This window comes from Pleurodeles waltl, chromosome 3_1 (assembly GCF_031143425.1).
Source record: "Pleurodeles waltl isolate 20211129_DDA chromosome 3_1, aPleWal1.hap1.20221129, whole genome shotgun sequence".
NCBI lineage: Eukaryota > Metazoa > Chordata > Amphibia > Caudata > Salamandridae > Pleurodeles > Pleurodeles waltl.
In genome coordinates this window covers 1347364782-1347380505 of record NC_090440.1, presented here as the reverse complement: position 1 = coordinate 1347380505, position 15724 = coordinate 1347364782, and the positions used below count along the sequence as shown (strand labels likewise).

General features: G+C 43.0%; 1 protein-coding gene across 2 annotated transcripts in view; it reads left to right on the top strand.

Annotated features, from left to right (window-relative positions):
• Positions 1-15724, top strand: part of HYOU1 (hypoxia up-regulated 1) — a 275150-nt gene that overhangs the window by 14978 nt on the left and 244448 nt on the right. The window lies entirely within an intron of this gene.

Below are 15724 nucleotides of genomic sequence, written 5' to 3'. Positions count from 1 at the left end.
CCAAAAGTCTCAGTGGAGTCCAGGAGGTGTAGGACCTACTACCCACCCAGCTGTACTTGCAGGAGTTGGTCAACGGTGATGATCAGGTCAACACTGGAGCCCTGGAGCCGGAGAAGTGTTCCTGAGGGATGCAGAAGATGTCTTATGCTGGGGGTGAAGATTGCAGACAGGTGTCGGTACAGGAAGTCCACCATCAAGCCTTGGCAAAGGCAAAATCACGGTTGTTGCAAAACTGTAGCTGCACATAGCCTGGAGTTTCCTTGGAAGAGATGCAAACAAGTCTTGGCATCTGCTAGAGACGCGGTGCACAGGGGTACTGTCCTGCATGCGAAGGCAACGGCTTACCTTCACCAAAGTTGGACAGCTGGAAGAGAGGACCATGATGCAGGTTTTACATAGCTCAAGATGAGAGGAGATCCACGCGGCCGGTTGTCGTTGCAGTAGGTGCTTGTGGATGCAAGGGAGTGACTCCTTCACTCCAAGTGAGATTCCTTCTTCCTTCTCGTGCAGGCTGAAGAGTTGCCGGAAATGTTGCAGAAGCTGGGAGGAGCCGTGGGAACAATTCAAATATTATTTTTTTTGACCTGAGACAATGTTTCACATGTACATTACTTTAATCAACTGCAGCCAATCGGATGCTAAGGGTGGCTAAAATGAGACCTATGTTTAACATACATTGCTTTAGGCTCTTCAGGTTCAGTTCGTCCCTCTCACTGCTGAAGCTGTGTTAACTTATTCTTTCACAAACACTTTCTGTAAACATGCCTCAAAATCTTCTCATCTTGGCACTAATATACAAATGGCTATAAAATAACAAAAAAATGTGGTGGGGGGGCATTGGGGGGGGGGGGAGGGGGGAAGGGGTTGTACTCCCCTCCAGGACATTGCAATTAAGCTCTTAAACCAGGTTGTGATCAGGTCTGCCAGTTTCATGTAGTGTGTGGTGCGATGGACATCACTGAGCCAACTAGTGGCAGCAGGAGGTTGCACTCCCCTCCAGGACATTGCAGTTAAGCTCCTAAACTGGGTCATGATCAGGTCTACCAGTTTCATGTAGTGTGTGGTGCGTTTTGTCTGTGTTTGGAACTTCCAGTAAGCACAGTAGAGGTTAGCGTTGTGATAGCTGTATTGCGGGCACACCGGGCCACACTCCAATGTGAGGTAGGCTTGGTGAAATAATGAAACTGCTTAAAATTTATACTGGCATTTTGAGAGATGTGCTTCACTTGCTCCAGTGCCATCCCCTATTGCTTAACTGTCAGTGCTGCCCCCAGACACTCCTCCCACCAGGTTGTTGTGCTTTGCTTCAAACTAACAGGGAACCAGGCTAAAGAATGCAACACTCTTGGTCTGAGTAATGAATTTACTAAGGCACTTCCCAGGGTTCAAACATAAGTGTACGACGTGAGCATTGAATGCAGCAAAACACGTGCAGCTACTAAAATAATCACAGCAGTTGAATAATACTCCGAGAAATTGCAGTATATTAATGACTACGTATGCAGTGAAAAAAAAAATATATATATATATATATATATATATATACACACTAAAGCTAGATAATTAAGAATTAAAAATACATAGTCATGGGGATCAAATCCATCATCATCCTTGTCTTTGCCAACGTCAAGTTGTAGAATCCTGGACAGCTGAGATAGGAAAAATTTCCCCAGTGGGACTCTGATTTTCCTGAGCAACGTGTCCGCCCTCAGAAAAGAGTTCCTTCTGCCTCCGCGCCGAGCTTTCCCACCTCATATACTTTAAACAAACTTAAGAGGAAAGTTCTGTTAACACCCCTCCCTTTGAAATTCAAGTGCTGGCTGTACTTAGTCAGTGTTAAAAAACATGCAAAGGATTGGCCAGATCCCAGTGTATATTTCCAAGACAGAGCCGTACCATTCTCTGCTATAAACATTCTTATCCTTGTACACTCTTAACAACATTGCATTCCCCCATGTTCTGTTCTGTTCTGTTCCCTTCCCTGGTGAGAAAAGCAAAAATAAATTAACAAGCTGTGAGTGGAAAAATATGTGCACCACCGAAGTGACTGCATTTGAAGCTAAGTTAAGCACAAAATGGAGTCAGTGGTCAAAATGAACATACTGGTCTAAAAGTAACTCTTTTTGGTTTAAACATTGTAAGTAGATTAGGTATGGATTGTACATAGCATTATTATAATGCGAATCACTATGAGTATTCCACCTAAAATATTGCAGAATTGCCCAAAATCTGGTAACCAGTTAAATAACCAGTCCCACCACACTTTGGCAACATCTTGTTTTACTCCTTTCACCAATTCATGTAAAGTGTCAATATTAGACTTGATAGATTTAGAGTGGTCTGATAGGTTAAAGCAGCACATGTCCTCAGATTCTGAGCAGCCATGATTGTGCTTTCAACAGTAAATAGTCAATGACGGCTCTATTTTGCAATGCAGCTTTTCTAGTACCTCGTATATCTAGCAATAACTAGGCTAGAGCGATGGGGGTATAAACATGCTAACTCGTTAATACCTCCAAGTATTTTATACAATCAATCCTGGAACTCCTACTATAGAAATGCTTCAACTCATTCTAATTAAGATAATAACTGAATTTCAGCATTTGAGTCAACAAGAGAACAACCACCCCACCGGTGTTTGACATGCTTGATGTGGCTATCAGCAGTCACAGTGAATTCACAAGACATGCTATTGTCTATATTCTTACAAATTTTATTGTTTCTATGCTGACACAGTACTTGTTGTTCCCACGGGATCGCTTGAGGAGACCTCATTATTGTCTCTAGGCACATTTGAGCACATTTTCCTATTTATTTATTATGTTTTATTATTTATTATTATTATTATGGATCACAAGTTAGGTTCTAGCTGACATCACCGGTAGTAATGCTGTATGTAATCACATGGGTTAAATTATCCCATTTCTCATCCTGTTACCTCTTGGCAAAACTTGCAGTATTCGTATGGGGGAAAAGTGTGACAACACATTACTCCTTTTAACTGTTCCATCTTTGTTGGCGGCATTAAAGATTTGCAGCAAAACACTGTTAGGTGTTGGTATAGCAACCAAACAGCTGGGGATAACATCAACAGTACTTTGCATGTTGTTCATGCAGAAGTCCGATCTGTTGAGCATGACTCATGCCAGATGAATCCAAACATATTTGGTCAAGTGCAGTAAAGGTGTTGATTGGAGCTGGGGGCTTTCTATCCCTCCTGACCCCACACGCTCAAAGGGAGACCACGTTGAACAGCTAGCACAAAGACACCTCATAGTATGATCTGTTAAAGAGACATGTATGATCATTCTCGCAAATAACATTTATCCGCTGGTATGTATTCCTCTTTTTCTTTTTCTTGTTTCATGACTAACAGGACATTGCCTTTGCCCTTTGCTATTAATTCTGCTGGTTCAGGAGGACGATTTGGGGATTCTACCCACACTTTAGCACCAGGGTTTTTGTCAGTTAAGCCAAAACCTCCCTCCCCACGCACTGAAGGATGGCCTGGGGCAGTCCCCTTTTTCACTATTCTTCCGTCCACTGGGATAATCACTAGTTGTGCAATTTCCAGGTTGTATTATAAAGTCAGTGTCTCCACCATTCAGGAGAATAGTTTTTATTTCTCCTTGGTAGTCTGCATCGCTCACTCCTCCCTATCACATTGCCAACCCAGATCTGGGAGCAATCAGTCTGAAATGCTCCAGGGGAATCTGTATTCCAACAAAAAAAGAACCCACCTTCACTAATGGTTCACGAAGTCCCCAGATATAAAGAAAACTCGTCAAGCCAAAATCCTACATGTAGATTCATATCCATATGTTTTACAGCAATTTATTCTATATCCATTCATTATACTATGAACATCTTATTTATTTCAATATTATTATAAATGCATATACATAATGCAAAAAAATCCTATAACTCCTGGTTGAAAACAGAAGAAAAAAGAATAAAGAACTTCACGTTCATACCATCACAATCCTAATACAAAAAACAACGCAGCCAGCATATAAGATATTATAAGGATACTTTACAACCCTCCACAAAAAGAAAAAGACAGATACATTTTCACAGCAAATAGCCCATTATAATCTCTTTGTGTTTACGAACAGTGTCACTTGATTTGCGGGTCCTCCATGTTTAGGGACTATATATTCATAATAATTTCTCTGCTCCTGTTTAAATGCATATACACCGTGATCACGATTGTTATTAGAGGCTGGTATCCTTAGGTCCATAGGTAGCAGGAGATGTTCGTGAAGAGTGTGTTTAAATCCAATAGACCGTCCTGATTGTGGTGCCGACGCGCGTTTCGGTGAAAAAGTGACCAAAAGAGGTCACTCACCTTCTGCAGGGCACACAACAAATTGTAAAATTTTATATAGGAAAAAATCTACCTTCCCAGGAGAAGTCCTGGCATTTCTAGGCCCTATGCTGCTGTATAATAACCTCATAGGTCACCAAATCCGCAGAAAATCTGTAATTTCTCCTCTGTAGTCATCTTAGAAAAGGGAATCTACTTTATAGGAGAGGGGCTCCGAATTCTGAAAAAAATAGGTAATTTCTCCTCTGTGGTAGTCTTGGAAAAGGGAATCCTGAGTCAATGCCCTGTGTGTGTGTGTGTGTGTGTGTGTGTATATACATATGTTCGATGGCATGTGTAGCTGCAGATACATAGCTCTTCCGACATCTGGTGTTGGACTCGAAGTGTTACAAATAGTTTTTCTCGGAAGAAGTCTTTTCGGAGTCACGGGATTGAGTGACTCCTCCTCTCGGTTTCAGTGCGCATGGGCATTGACTCCATTGTTAAGTTGTTTGTTTTCTTTCTGCGGTCGGTTTCGGGCTATCTCTCGCTCCGAGATTTCGATTTGGAAAACCTCCAGAAAACCTTCTTATTCGTTGGTATTGTTTTTGATCGCGATTCCCATCTAGCATCAAACCGGTAGTACTGTCGGAACCTTCATTTTTGCCCTTCGGGGCGTGTGTGCCCAACTCGGGCCTGTTGGGGCCTACCGTGTTGGAAGCCTGATGGGTCGGACTCCATTCTGATTCTTCCGTCGGTGCCACTATACAGACCAACACTTGGTTTGTAATTTGAGCCTTTCTCCAGACCACCAGGAGGAAGATTGTGACGCCTGTTGATCATTTAGAACAAAGAAGACCCTGAGAGATCACAGAGCCTGAAGACTTGAAATGGCGTCCAAAAGCAGCAAACATCTCGACGTCATGGAGGAAGAGCAGGCGCAGACAGCAGTATCCATCCGAGACACAGACTCTGAACAGGAATCGGAAGACGACAGACCCATCACAGCTGGCCAGCATGTGAGTACGTCTGCCCCTACACCCCTGCACAAAAACATTCAAAGGCCTTGGATACACCACTGCCAGAAGGCCATGGTTCGGCCCGAATAAGACTGCTGGCTACCGTCCTTCGTAGTTGGCGCCGAAAAAGGCCACTCCTCCGTCCACTTCGGAATCGAGCAAATCCGTTAAAAGCACCACTTCAGACTCCAATAAAGGACCGCATTCCTCAGTCGAAAATTCGGCAATTGGCTTCAGAGCCGAGACCTCCGACTACTTTTTTGGGACCGAAAAAGCTACACACCTCGAAACCGAAAAAATCCTCACACACTTTGGAACAAGGCCTTTCCAAAAAATTAAAACAGATTGCAAGGCCAATCATGGAATCTCATAAGACTTCTGAAGAAGAGCCTGAGAATGAACCAGTATTACAGGTTATGGATGAGAGACCGTCCAGAATCCATATTCATAAGGAGACCAGAAGAATCATCACTGCACCTTCTTTAAAAACCAAGAGAAAGCTGGCTTTCCAAGAGGAACTAGACTCTGTGCAACCACCAGCGAAGGTGCAAAAACAAAAGGAGAAGCCACGTCCTCTCCATACTTCTCCTCCTCAATCTCCACAGCTCTCTTTCTCACCTCAAAATAGCCCACCACCACTGCCTTATCCAACACATTCTTAATATTCACGTGGAGATACAGCAGACCCATGGGACCTCTATGACCCTGATCCCTTCCCGACAATGATCCAGACATTTATCCATCAAAACCTTCTCCTCCAAAAGATACCACTGCATACACCCAAGTAATATCAAGGGTGGCAGTTTATCATGGAGTAACCATGCGTTCTGAGCCATTAGAAGAAGTCTTGTTATTTAATACACTGCCTTCTACTCATTCTAGGTACCAGTGTCTCCCAATGTTACCAGGAATGGTTAAACATGCAGACCAAATCTTTAATGAATCTGTCAAAGCTAGGATCATCACCCCTAGAATTGATAAGTATAAACCTGCCCCTACTGACCCAGATTACATCACTCATCAGGTCCCTCCAGATTCAGTAGTAGTCAGTGCGGCAAGAAAGAGGGCAAACAGACAGTCATCAGGATGCGCACCGCCTCCTGATAAGGAGAGTAGAAAATTTGATGTAGCTGGGGAAAGGGGTTGCTACACAAGCAGCAAATCAGTGGAGAATTGCAAATTCTCAGGCATTTCTAGCCTGGGATGACAGGGCCCATTGGCACGAAATACAAGATATTATACAGCATCTCCAAAAGGAGCATCAAAAAAGAGCACAACAAGTGGTGGAAGAGGGACAAGCTATCAGCAATAATCAAATAAGATCTGCCCTCAATGCTGATGATACAACTACAAGGAGTGTAAATACTGCCATCACAATTAGAAGACATGCATGGCTGCGCTTCTCTGGTTTTAAACCAGAAATTCATCAGGCAGTACTTAATATGCCTCTTGACAAGAAGTACCTCTTCGGCCCAAAAGTAGACACCCTATTGAGAAACTGAGGAAGGACTCTGGTACTGCGACTGCAATGGGTGTTCTATACACCACTCCATATAGAGGCTCCTTTTGCAGACCAGTTTTTAGAGGAGGTTTTAAGCCACAGTCCTCAGATGCTTCCACCTCCCAAACAAAGCAGGGGCAGCAAACCCAATATCAAAGAGGTGGGTTTAGAGAATCCTATAGGGGGTCAATATTTCTGTAACAGAGGTAAATTCCAAACCTCTAAACAGACCACAACACAACCTAAACAGTGACTTCCTTCCACTCCACACATCTCCTGTGGGGGGAAGACTACAGCAGTTCACTCTCATTGGCAAAATATCATCACAGACGATTGGGTATTATCAATTATCCCCAATGGCTATTGCCTAGAATTAATCTCCACCCCTCCAAACATTCCACCACAATATCACAAATTGTCCCCAGAACGCAGCGTTCTGTTACAACAAGAGGTACAATCTCTACTATTAAAACAAGCAATAGAATTAGTTCCACATTCTCAACAAGGAACAGGAGTATACTCACTATAATTCCTGATTCCCAAAAAAGACGGCACCCTCAGGCCGATCTTGGACCTCAGGCTCCTCAATCTACACATCCTGTCAGAGCATTTTCACATGGTAACTCTGCAAGATGTTATTCCACTACTACAAAAACAAGACTATATGACTGCTCTAGACCTCAAGGATGCGTATTTCCACATACCCATCCATCCATCCTGCTCACAAAAAAATACTACAGGTTTGTCATAGCAGGAAAACTCTACCAGTTCAAGGTGTTGCCATTTGGCATATCAACAGCTCCAAGAGTGTTTACAAAGTGTCTAGCAGTAGTAGCAGCCTACTTAAGAAGACAACAAATCCATGTCTTTCCATATCTAGACGATTGGCTAATAAAATCAAGCAATTTTACACAATGCCAACAACACACTCGTTACGTGATAAAACCTTGCACACCCTACGGTTCACTCTGAAATACCAAAAGTCGCACCTTCAACCAGCACAGGTACAACCTTACCTAGGTGCTATCCTAAATACTCAACCAGACCTAGCTTATCCAAATATACAAAGGATACAAGCTTTCCGAAATCTCAGCCAAATCAACAATACACTGTGAGATTTATCATGAAGATTCTAGGAATAATGGCATCTTGCATAACTATAGTCCCACATGCAAGACTAAACATGAGGCCCTTACACCAGTGCCTCTCACACCAATGGTCACAAGCACACAGTCAACTTCTAGATCTAGTGTTGATGGACCACCAAACACATGTCACTTCATTGGTGGAATCGCAGCAATCTAACGAAGAGGCGGTCATTTCAAGACCCTGTGACTCAGACCATAATCACAACAGACGCATCAATGATCGGTTGGGGAGCTCACCTAAACAATCAGACCATTCAAGGGCAATGGGATGTCAACCAGAAACAGCTACACATAAACCACTTAGAATTATTAGCCGTGTTTCTTGCCATAAAAGCGTTTCAACCTCTTCTCAAACAGAAGAATGTTCTCATAAAAACAGACAACATAACAACCATGTATTATCTCAACAAATAGGGAGGGATACATTCATCTCAACTGTCCCTCCTAGCCCAAACAATTTGGAAATGGGCAATTCCAAATCAAATTCGTTTACTAGCACAGTGATACTCAAAGTACAGCCCGGGGGCCGCATACGGCCCTTTTGACCTTTACATGTGGCCCCCAGAGCAGCAGTAGCACTAGGCTGCCGTGTACTCGATTTAACAGGGGACACTTTATTTAAACAAGATATAAGATAAGGAAAGGAAGTAAGGAATTTGTCCTGCACCGCTTTAACTGCAGGAACACTTTCACTCTTTAAGCAATCTTGCAGCAAACGTCTAAGTGTTCTTAAAAATTCAAAAAGTGTATTTAATTTACACATAGAACCATTTAATCTAACAGTGCATGGAGAAGTTTTTTTTTTTTTTAAACAAAGGTTTCAAACATAAATTCAGAAACTTTCATTCTTCCCCCAACATTCATTCTTACCCCCACCTTCATAATAATGCCAATAGTGAACTAAGAGGCAAGTTGGTTGTTATCTGCACTCTTTGATTGGCCTTATTTGCTATTATACATGAACAACTTTATAGTTTATTAAATCAAACACAGGAGAATGGTTTGCACAGCGCACATACAAAAGTCATGCATTGTGAGGTCCTCCTACATACAATAATAAAGAAAAAGAAGGGAACATGGAAAAAAACCAATTGCCTAGGATCACACAGTTTGGTAAAGTTAGGAAGCTGGGATTTATGCCAGGTTTTCTGGTTTCACATTGTATGATTCAGCCACTAGATCTATATGCTTTTCTGCCCCCTATCGCCATCATAACACCACAAACCCTCCCCACACAGAGCCCCCTCCTATCTTTCATCTGCATGCTGCTAGCATCAATGCGGCCCTCTGTCACACCACAGACCAAACTTTGTGGCCCCTGGGGAAAATGTTTTCGAGTACCCATGTACTAGCACAATATATTCCAGGGATAGACAATCAGCTGGCAGATCTCCTCAGCAGAAATCAACACCAAACACATGAATGGGAGATTCACTCCCAAGTACTTCAAAAGTACTTTCAAAAGTGGGGAACAACAAACATAGATCTATTTGCAGCAAGCGAAAATGCAAAATGCCAAAACTTCGCATCCAGACACCCACATCCCCTATCCAAGGGCAATGCTCTATGGATCAATTGGTCAAGGCTATTTGTTTATGCTTTCCCCCTTTCCCACTCCTTCACTTTCTAGTCAGCAAGCTATGTCAAACGTCACTCACCATGATACTCAGCACCAAGATGGGCACGCCAGCATTAGTACACAACACTCCTAGATCTGTAGTCTCTCATTCCAAACTACCAAACAGACCAGATCTATTAACACAAAACAAAGGTCAAATCAGGCATTCAAACTCCAATGCTCTCAATCTAGCTATTTGGCTTCTGAAGTCATAGAATTTGGTTACCTAAAACTTCCACCAGAATGTATGGAAGTAATTAAACAAGCATGTAAACCTACTACTAGACAATGCTACACAAACAATTGGTAAAGATTTGTCTACTACTGTCCAGTCTAAAAACACTGATCCACTTACAGCATCTATACAAGATTTTGTATGCTATTTGCTTCATTTGCAAACATCAGATTTGGCTTTATCATCCATGATACACCTTACTGCAATATCTGCATACTTAAAGACTATTCAACGTACTTCTCTATTCAGAGTTCCTGTTATCAAAGCCTTCATGGAAGGATTGAAACACATTATTCCACCTAGAACACCACCTGTTACCAGACTCATGGGACCACCTTTTGAACCCATGCACTTTTGTCAAATTCAATTTTTAACATGCAAGGTTGCCTTCCTTGTAGCTATTACTTCTTTAAGAAGAGTTAGTGAAATACAAGCATTCACTCTTGAAGAATCTTTTTTCCAAGTGCACAAACAAAGTTTACTTACTACATTTGGTAGAAAGTTTAGATTTGTTTTATCTCCATTTCACATCAACCAAACAGTGTAATTGTCTGTTTTCTTTCCACAGCCAGACTCTGTGGCAGAAAGAGCTCTTCATACCTAGATCTCAAAAGAGCTCGAATTAAAGATTTTAGGAAAACAAAGCAACTTTTTGTTTCTTTCCAACAACCACATAAAGGCAATCATATATTAAAACAAGGTTTAGCTAGATGGATTGTTAAATGCATACAAACATGCTATATCAAAGCAAAAAGACAACTTTTGATCACTCCTAGAGCACATTCTACAAGAAAGAAAGGTGCGTCAATGGCATTTTTATGAAACATACAAATGGTTGATTAATGTAAAGCAGCCACACGGTCAACTCCCCCATACATTTACCAAACACTACTGTGTTGATGTTTTCTCACAGCAACAAGCCACTGTAGGCCAGGCTGTCTTAAGGACATTATTTCAAACATCTTCAACTCCTACAGGCTAGCCTCCGCCTTTTGGGAGGATGAACTGCTTTCTAGTCTTTGCATAGCATGTGTATCTGCAGCTACACATGCCATCGAACGGAAAATGTCACTTACCCAGTATACATCTGTTCGTGGCATGTGGTGCTGCAGATTCACATGCACCCTCCCTCCACATCAGAAACCTGTAGTTGTTTAAGTTTTACATTTGTACATATGTATATACATTTACATTTGCATGGACCTCTTTGTATTGCTATACTCTCACTCCTTCCTTCACCCTCTGCGAGAAAACAATCTAACAATGGAGTCGATGTCCATGTGCACTGAAACCGAGAGGAAGAGTCACTCGATCCTGTGACTCCGAAAAGACCTCTTAGAAGAAAAACTATTTGTAACAGTCCGAGCCCAATACTAGATGTCGGAAGAGCTATTCATAGTATGTGAATCTGCAGCACCACATCCCATGAACAGATGTACACTGGGTAAGTTATATATATATATATATATATATATATATATATATATATATATATATATATATATATATATATATATATATATAAATGATTCATAACGCCTCTGTTCCTCAAATGAGTGATTCAGCTACCTGCTAGGCTGATAACGTCAAGCTTTCGGCACCTGTTAGTCCCAAAAAAAGTTTTATTCCAACACCTGTTTCAAGAAGGGCCAAGTCTCTTGGTTTCAATATGTGGGTTTTTAAAGCTTGTAGACCAAGACCTGCTGATTCTGGTGTAGCTCGGTAAGGAGCTAAGGCTCCTGGTTTTATTTCCAATACATGATGGTGTTGGTTTCTACACTGGGTTGTATCTGTAACTCTGGGGTCAATATTCGCATTAAAGAAGCCTCTGCTCTTGTCAATGGTCTGTTATTCAAAATTTGGAGGGCTTCATTTAAATGCTTTCTCCAGTTTCTTAAAGTTCCATCTGATAGTTTTCGTAATTGGACTTTCAGCAAGCCGTTTATTCTCTCAATCAGTCCTGCAGCTTGTGGATAATACGGAATATGATAAATCAACACAACATTGTGTTGTGAGCAATAATCTTGTACCAATTTTCCTTTGAAATGTGCCCTGTTGTCATTCCGGACTTGAAGTCAGACTTGGTAATACAGCATTAACAATTCCAGAGTTTTAATTGTATTCTACTGAGTGGCACGTTTGCAAGGGACGGCAATCAGGTAATCAGAATAAGTGTCCACTACTGTGCAAGCATTTTGACACCCGCAACTAGTCGGTAGTGACCTAATGTAATCAGTTTGCCATATCTGTCTAGGGGAATGCACATGCCTCTAATATCCTCCCACCTGTTAGTGGCCTTCTCTCTTAATTGTCCACATTTTCGGTGCGCCTACTTAGCCACTCGCACCAAGTCAGAATCCTGCCTGACTTCTGCCTCTGAGATTTTGGCTTTGTTGTCCGCAAGGGAATGAAACCATCTTTCTAGTGAGACATTGGGCATCTACATAATACACAGTAACTGTACTTTGCACTAGCATTTTCCAAATTTCTTGCCCCAACTCTTTACTCCACACCTCCCTAGAATGTATGTGCCAGTTTTGTGCATGCCATGTGGGAAGCCAGGTGGCTAGTCCATTGGCGGTAGACCAAGAATCAGTATAAATGTGACAGGTCCCAGGCAATTCTTGTTTCGGTGCCTGATTTACAGCGTACAATTCTGCATATTGACTACTCTTCCCTTCTCCTGTAGTGGATAGCAACTTCTTGGTGACTGGGTAATATGACACTGCCTTCCACATACTTAGCTGAACCATCAGTAAATCATACATGCTTCCTATCCTCAGGGGACAAGGATTCAAATGGCTCACCCCACCTCACCTCACCTGGTGACTCTTTTATCTCTGGTACCTCCTGTGCCCTCACAGCATCCTGCACAGGGGCTTGTGCCACCAGTTCATACAGGGCTGCTGTCCTGCTGGTTTCACTCTGACCCTGTCCTGTATGTACCACTTCCATCGGATTATACTGGCCTCTTACACATGTTCTATGCAATGAGTTTTATGAGAACTCATCACCCACTGCATTATTGGAATCTTGGGGCTCAGAATCACATTATGACCTAGGGTCATGCTCCGTATCCACTAGAGCCCACTAACAAGCAAGTAACTATTTCTCAAAGGGAGTTTATCACAGTCCAGCATCAGGTAACTTTTTGGTTCAGAAACCCAGGGGCACCCTCGTTCTTCCCTGTTTTTGCCACATAATCCAATTTGCATATTGCCCCAAACGGTTACGTGCAACTCAATGTCTCCTTCCTGTACTGGCCCTAAGCCTAAAGCCTGTTGAGTTGCCTTCTTTGCCAAGTCAAATGCGCACTGATGCTGCTCTCCCCATTCAAACTCCTGTTTCTCTCTTGTCACTTTATACAAAGGGGCCAAAATCTGACTCAAGTGAGGGATATGCTGTCTCCAAAAACCAAACAATCAAATGAATCACAGAGTCTCGTGCTTAGTATGGTTGCCTGCAGCAACACCTCTATGGGCCAGATGTAGCAAAGGTTTTTCCCCATTCTGTGTCAATGGGAAAAAGTGTTTGTAGATATGGCCCTTAGTCCCTGAATGCACTGAATTCCTATGAACTTCACATTTTGAGAGGGTCCTTGTGTCTTATCTTGATTAATCATCTACCTTTTGCTCTGCAAGAGTTCCACAACTCTGTTCAACTGAGAATGCACCTGTTCCTGTGTCACTCCCTGAATCATCACATCATCAATATAATGGGACAATTGCACCCCTGGAATGACAGATACTTCATCCAGGTGTTCTGCCACTAACTGGTGACAGATGGTGAGGCTAGGTACATACTAAGCCTTCGGGGTTGTCTGCCGATCCATGAGAAACTGAATAGCTCTTGGCTCTCAGGGGCCAATAGTATAGAAAGCATTGTCAATCTCAATGGTTGCATACCAGGTCCCTTTGTTTTTGCATTTTCTCAAAGTGATGGTGTTGGGGACCGCAGCTTATATTTGTTCAATTTGCGGTAGTCAATATTCATTCTGTAGCATCCTTCTAGTTTACGCACAGGCCACAGAGGATTATTCCACTCTGGTGACTGGAGCCACCACACCTACCTCCATCAACTCATGTATAGTCTCATTTATTTCCTCATGCCCTTCTGGAATTTGGTCCTGTTTCAAATGAATGACCTTATTTGCTGGGGGCACCTTCACTGGCGGTATCTTCAGATGACCCACCCTCTCTGCTGCCACTGAAATGTATCTCTGTGATCCAAACTGGTAACCGCCATCATCCAGTATAAAGTCAGCCCCTTCAGAATGTCAATTCCCAGTATGTACTCTAGGGCGGGCACAATCAAAACAGTATATTCTCTTTTTGGTGTTCTCCTATTTTCATTTGAACAGTAGTCTGCACGTCAGGGTTTGTTTCCCACCCAACCCTGTGAAGGTGTAGTGCTGACCTGTAAACTTTTTGGGATTTCCATAAATTAAAGAGGCCTCCGCTCCGGTGTTGACTAATACCCAGACCCTTTGAACATTTTTGTGCTTCCAGTGAATTTCTAAATCAACATGGGGGGCTGTTATCTTTACAAGCCCATCCCTGTACCGAAGCTTGGCCGGTTTCCTAATCTGATTTAAACCTGTCAACCTTTGCCCAAGTGAGATCTGGATATATGCTCTAATATCTGCAAGGAGATGCCTCTCCTGCCCTGTTGTCAGCAGTTAACCAGTTGCTGTCTGTAGGAAGTTGGCTCTGTATGTGCTATTTCAAAGTAAGGAATAGCATGCACAGAGTCCAAGGGTTCCCCTTAGAGGTAAAATAGTGGTAAAAATAGATAATACTAATGCTCTATTTTGTGGTAGTGTGGTCGAGCAGTAGGCTTACCCAAGGAGTAGTGTTAAGCATTTGTTGTACATACACATAGACAATAAATGAGGTACACACACTCAGAGACAAATCCAGCCAATAGGTTTTTGTATAGAAAAATATATTTTCTTAGTTTATTTTAAGAACCACAGGTTCAAATTCTACATGTAATATCTCATTCGAAAGGTATTGCAGGTAAGTACTTTAGGAACTTCAAATCATCAAAATTGCATGTATACTTTTCAAGTTATTCACAAATAGCTGTTTTAAAAGTGGACACAGAGCAATTTTCACAGTTCCTAGGGGAGGTAAGTATTTGTTAGGTTAACCAGGTAAGTAAGACACTTACAGGGCTTAGTTCTTGGTCCAAGGTAGCCCACCGTTGGGGGTTCAGAGCAACCCCAAAGTCACCACACCAGCAGCTCAGGGCCGGTCAGGTGCAGAGTTCAAAGTGGTGCCCAAAACACATAGGCTAGAATGGAGAGAAGGGGGTGCCCCGGTTCCGGTCTGCTTGCAGGTAGGTACCCGCGTCTTCGGAGGGCAGACCAGGGGGGTTTTGTAGGGCACCGGGGGGGACACAAGCCCACACAGAAATTTCACCCTCAGCAGCGCGGGGGCGGCCGGGTGCAGTGTAGAAACAAGCGTCGGGTTTGCAATGTTAGTCTATGAGAGATCTCGGGATCTCTTCAGCGCTGCAGGCAGGCAAGGGGGGGATTCCTCGGGGAAACCTCCACTTGGGCAAGGGAGAGGGACTCCTGGGGGTCACTTCTCCAGTGAAAGTCCGGTCCTTCAGGTCCTGGGGGCTGCGGGTGCAGGGTCTCTCCCAGGCGTCGGGACTTTAGGTTCAAAGAGTCGCGGTCAGGGGAAGCCTCGGGATTCCCTCTGCAGGCGGCGCTGTGGGGGCTCAGGGGGGAACAGGTTTTGGTACTCACAGTATCAGAGTAGTCCTGGGGTCCCTCCTGAGGTGTTGGATCTCCACCAGCCGAGTCGGGGTCGTCGGGTGCAGTGTTGCAAGTCTCACGCTTCTTGCGGGGAGCTTGCAGGGTTCTTTCAAGGCTGCTGGAAACAAAGTTG